At 44.2% G+C, this 4,903-nt stretch overlaps 1 pseudogene; it reads left to right on the plus strand.

Annotated features, from left to right (window-relative positions):
* The first annotated feature begins 4,050 nt into the window (after window positions 1-4,050).
* Window positions 4,051-4,199, plus strand: LOC115837838 (annotated as a pseudogene).
* Window positions 4,200-4,903: the final 704 nt, after the last annotated feature.

Here is a 4,903-nt window from a genome sequence, read left to right on the forward strand (position 1 = left end):
AATGGAACAGAACAGAGCCCTCAGAAGTAACACCACACATATAAAACCATCTGATCTTTGACAAACCTGAAAAAAACAAGAAATGGGGAAAGGATTCCCTATTTAACAAATGGTGCTGGGAAAACTGGCTAGCCATATGTAGAAAGCTGAAACTGGATCCATTCCTTACACCTTACACAAAAATTAACTCAAGATGGATTAAAGACTTAAATGTAAGATGTTAACACCATAAAAACCCTAGAAGAAAACCTAGGCAATACCATTCAGGACATAGGCATGGGCAAAGACTTCATGATTAAAACACCAAAAGCAATGGCAATGAAAGCCAAAATAGACAAATGGGATCTAATTAAACTAAAGAACTTCTGCACAGCAAAAGAAATTCTTATCAGAGTGAACAGGGAACCTAAGGAATGGGAGAAAATTTTTGCAATCTACTCATCTGACAAAGAGCTAATATCCAGAATCTATAAAGAACTTAAACAAATATACAAGAAAAAAACAACCCTATCAAAAAGTGGGCAAAGAATATGAACAGATGCTTCTCAAAAGAAGACATTTATGCAGTCCACAGACACATGAAAAAATGCCCATCATCACTGGTCATCAGAGAAATGCAAATCAAAACCACAACGAGATACCACTCACCCCAGTTAAAATGGCGATCATTAAAAAGTCAGGAAATAACAGATGCTGGAGAGGATGTGGAGAAATAGGAATGGTTTTACACTGTTGGTGGGAGTATAAATTAGTTCAACCATTGTGGAAGACAGTGTGGCGATTCCTCAGGATCTAGAACTAGAAATACCATTTGACCCAGCAATCTCATTACTGGGTATATACCCAAAGGGTTATAAATCATGCTACTATAAAGACACATGCACAGCTATGTTTATTGTGGCACTATTCACAATAGCAAAGACTTGGAACCAACCCAAATGTCCATCAATAACAGACTAGATAAAGAAAATGTGGCACATATACACCAAGGAATACTATGCAGCCATAAAGAAGGATGAGTTCATGTCCTTTGCAGGGACATGGATGAAGCTGGAAACCATCATTCTCAGCAAAATATCACAAGGACAGAAAACCAAACTCCGCATGTTCTCACTCTTAAGTGGGAGTTGACCAATGAGAATACATGGACACAGGGAGAGGAACAACCCCCTGTTGTGGGGTTGGGGGCTGGGGGAGGGATAGCATTAGGAGAAATACCTAATGTAAATGATGAGTTCATGGGTGCAGCAAACCAACATGGCACATGCATACCTATGTAACAAACCTGCACGTTGTGCACATATACCCTAGAACTTAAAGTATTAAAAAAAAAGATTATTTCTTTGAATAAGCGTTCTGTTCTTTGCTCCTTCTCAACCCCCTCTTTAAGGCCAGTGAATCTTTGATTTTCTCTTTTGAGGCCCTCTTCTAGCTCTCTTAAGCATCTGTGTTCTTTCTCATTCTTCCTTTCTTCATTCTCCTCTGACTGTATTTTCAAATAGCTTCTTTGCCTGCTCACTAATTCTTTCTTCTGCTTGATCAATTCTACTGAGACCCACTAATGCATTTTCCAGCTCCAGGATTTGATTTTTTTCTCTTACTTCAGTAATCTTGTTAAATTTCTGATATATTTCTGAATCGTTCCTGTGTTTTCTTGAAGTTCGTTGAGCTTTCTAAAAATAGCTATTCTGAATTCCCTGAGAGGTTACACATCTCCATCTCTCCAGGGTTGGTCACTGGGTGCCTTACTTGGTCCATTTGTTGAGGTCATATTGACTTCAATGTTATTGATACTGTCGATGTTTGTCAATATCTGGGCATTGAAGGATAAGGTATTTATTACAGCCTTTGCAGTCAGGTCTTGTTTGTACCTGTCCTTCAGAGGACCTTCCAGGAATTCAAAGTGGGCTGACGAGTTCCCTAAGCCAGTGATCACTGCAGCCATTTCTGTACTACAGGGCACCCTAGGCCCAGGTACACTGCAATTCTTACAGATTCCTAGTCCCCAGCCCTGTGGACTTGGGGAAAATCAGGGATTGTTCTCTGCATTCCCAGGTAAAGCCGCTAGCTTACTTCCCTTTCTTTCCCCCCAGCAAAAGGAATCTCTCTTCAGGCTGCACTGCCTGGAGTGTGGGGAGGGGTGATACAGGCATTCCCATAGCTGCTGCAGCTGCTGCCGTCATACTGGCTCACACCTCAAGTCCAGGGCCTTCCACATCTATGCAGCATCAGGGCTTGCCCAAGGACTGCAGTCACCGCAGCCTGCCTGCCACTGAAATTTATTTGAAGCCCAAGAAATTTCCAGTGATAAAGCCGGCCAGAACTTTGGTGGGTTCTTCCTGCTGGGGCAGCTGATTCCCTTGCGACCCCGGGTGGGTCTAAATGCTTTTTCTGTGGGCACCAGCCTGGAATCAAGTGCTGTGGGGTTCTGCCCGGTGCCGTGTGTCACTATGGCAAGACTGGTACTAAGTTTCAATATAAAGTCCCACACTTTCCCCCTTGTCCCCAAGCCATTAGATTGTCTCTCAGAGATGCATTTCCTGTGATTGGGGGAGAGGTGTCACAGGCAATGCAAGACTGTCCTTCCTCCCTTCTTCAATGCATCTTTTCTTGTTAGCTTGTTAAAACCAGGTGCTATAATCTCTCACCTGATTAGCCCTTGTGAAAGTGTTTTCTTGCATAGATAGTTGTTCAGTTTGATGTTCCTTCAGGGAGGCCATTGCTGGAGAATTCTATTCTACCATCTTACTCCACCTTCTACCTGTTTTTATTTTTTAAATGTTTCTAGTACATAATTGTAAAGTGATAGCTTTATTTTAATTTTGGAGATCAAAAGCATGTAGCTAAGAACTTTTCCCAAGGAATATTTTAAAATTTTTATGTCAATGCTTATGGAACGACATACTTTTTGATTCAAGGTTCTTAAATGTAGTTTTAGTTTTGATTATACATTTATACACACAAACACATTACATTTATACACATACATTTATACACGCAAACACATTCTACCAGCACTGTGAAGACACAGACTAGGCTTTACTAGACTGGGGGCCTCTCCCATGCCACTTAAAAATGAGCACAGGTTTGCTCTATGCAAGAATTTCAACAGAATTGGTCTGGCCATCAGTCCCCAATTTCTCAGAGGTAAGATAGGGTGACAAAGTGGGACAGCATCTTTGAAGTAAGGTCAGTCCAATTTGGATATCATAGAAGAAAAGAAATAGGATGTGCTAGGTTAAGCCTGAGATGGTATCTGGGAAGTCACCACATTCATGATGTGAACTCAAAGAACGCAGGTGCTACAGTGCAGACCAAAGCCCAGCCTGACTCGATCCAACAGGGTCAGGTGTGCATCTGTGAGTAGTGCTCACTGAGCCCCCGCCAGCAGTGTCCGGCAGGGCACCGCTGCTCAGTAGTGTGCTTTTAGAACCTGTCAGAGGAGCTCCAGCATTGGGACCACGTGCCCCATTCATCAGAATCAGGGTCCCATATCCACTGAGTTTTCCATCTCAGGACAGCTGATGAGGCAAGAAATGTGCTGTTGCCAGTTCCCAAGCTGCTGGGGCTGTTGAGAGGCAATATCACAAAACCTTCTATGCAAACTACGCATCTTTTGCTTAGTGCTGGGCCAAGTGGACCTTGGCTAATGGTATTCCATAGCTGTCAGAAAGGCTTTCTGCCTTTCTCCCAGCTCCACCAGGATACATGTCTGACTCCCTCTTCTGGACCCTCCGGTGGACTCGGAGGAATGAGGCCCACACGCTCCTCAGCAGATAGGTAGCTGCACAAAAGGGGGACAGGCCCACCTTTCGTGCTGTTTTAAGGACTGCTGGTGGCTGCGCTTCTTGCATGGTTCCTGGAAGGCAAGGGTCACAAGGCTGGAGCACACGGCAGAGCCCTTAGGGATTTCACCTGCAGACATAAAACAAACCAAATCAGTGTATATTGCCAGGCCCTACTGATAGCTACCTGAAGCTGGAGTGAGAGCTATGTGGTGACCAAAGCCAGGAGCATGGTGAGAGCCAGTTAAGAGGACGAGCTAAGAGCATGCGCTGCAGTCTGGAGGATTATCCATTGCACAGACGAGGCTTATCCATTCCACTCCGGATGCGCTGACCCTTAGCGATTTCCTCAAAAGTGGGAAACTCGACTGCATAATTTGTGGTGGTGGCGGACTGCGTTCACGCTTTCCCCTGGATTTTTATCGTTTTAAAGGTAGGTTTTGTTTGCTGCAGAAGCGCATACTAGGCATCAGCGTGAGCTGACAATCAGGTTTTTGTTCCCGTCTGTAACTTCGCTGAAACTAAAGATTTTGTGAGATAGTGGTTCTCAGGTTTGTAATCCCAGCAATCTACAAGGTACGTCCATAGGTTATGTTTATGTTAATATTGCTCGAGCTCAGGCGTGTGTGGGCAAATATAGTGAACCCGTCTCTACTAATCTCTTAGCTTTTTTGTTGTTGTTCTATAGAAATAAAACTAAGCTTTTCTTTTCCCTATGGGAGCCAATTATGGACATTTATTAACAGCAAACAGTCCGCTGGAGTGTATGGCGGGATCTCGGCTTACTGCAACCTCTACCTCCTGCGTTCAAGCTATTCTCCTGCCTCAACCAGAGAATACTCAGCCTCCCGAGTAACTGGGATTACAGGCTGAGGCAACCAAAAAATTAGGCCCGGCTGATTTTTTGAATTTTTAGTAGAGACAGGGTTTCACCGGGCCAGGCGCACTGGCTCGCGCCTGTAACCCCAGCATGTTGGGAGGTCGAGGCAGGTGGATCATGAGGTCAGGAGGTCGAGACCATCCTGGCTAACACAGTGAAACCCCATCTCTAATAAAAATACAAAAAAAAAATTAGCCGGGCATGGTGGCACGTGCCTGTAGTCCCAGCTACTCGGGAG

The sequence above is a fragment of the Nomascus leucogenys genome, chromosome 12 (genome assembly GCF_006542625.1).
Source record: "Nomascus leucogenys isolate Asia chromosome 12, Asia_NLE_v1, whole genome shotgun sequence".
Taxonomy (NCBI): Eukaryota; Metazoa; Chordata; class Mammalia; order Primates; family Hylobatidae; genus Nomascus; species Nomascus leucogenys.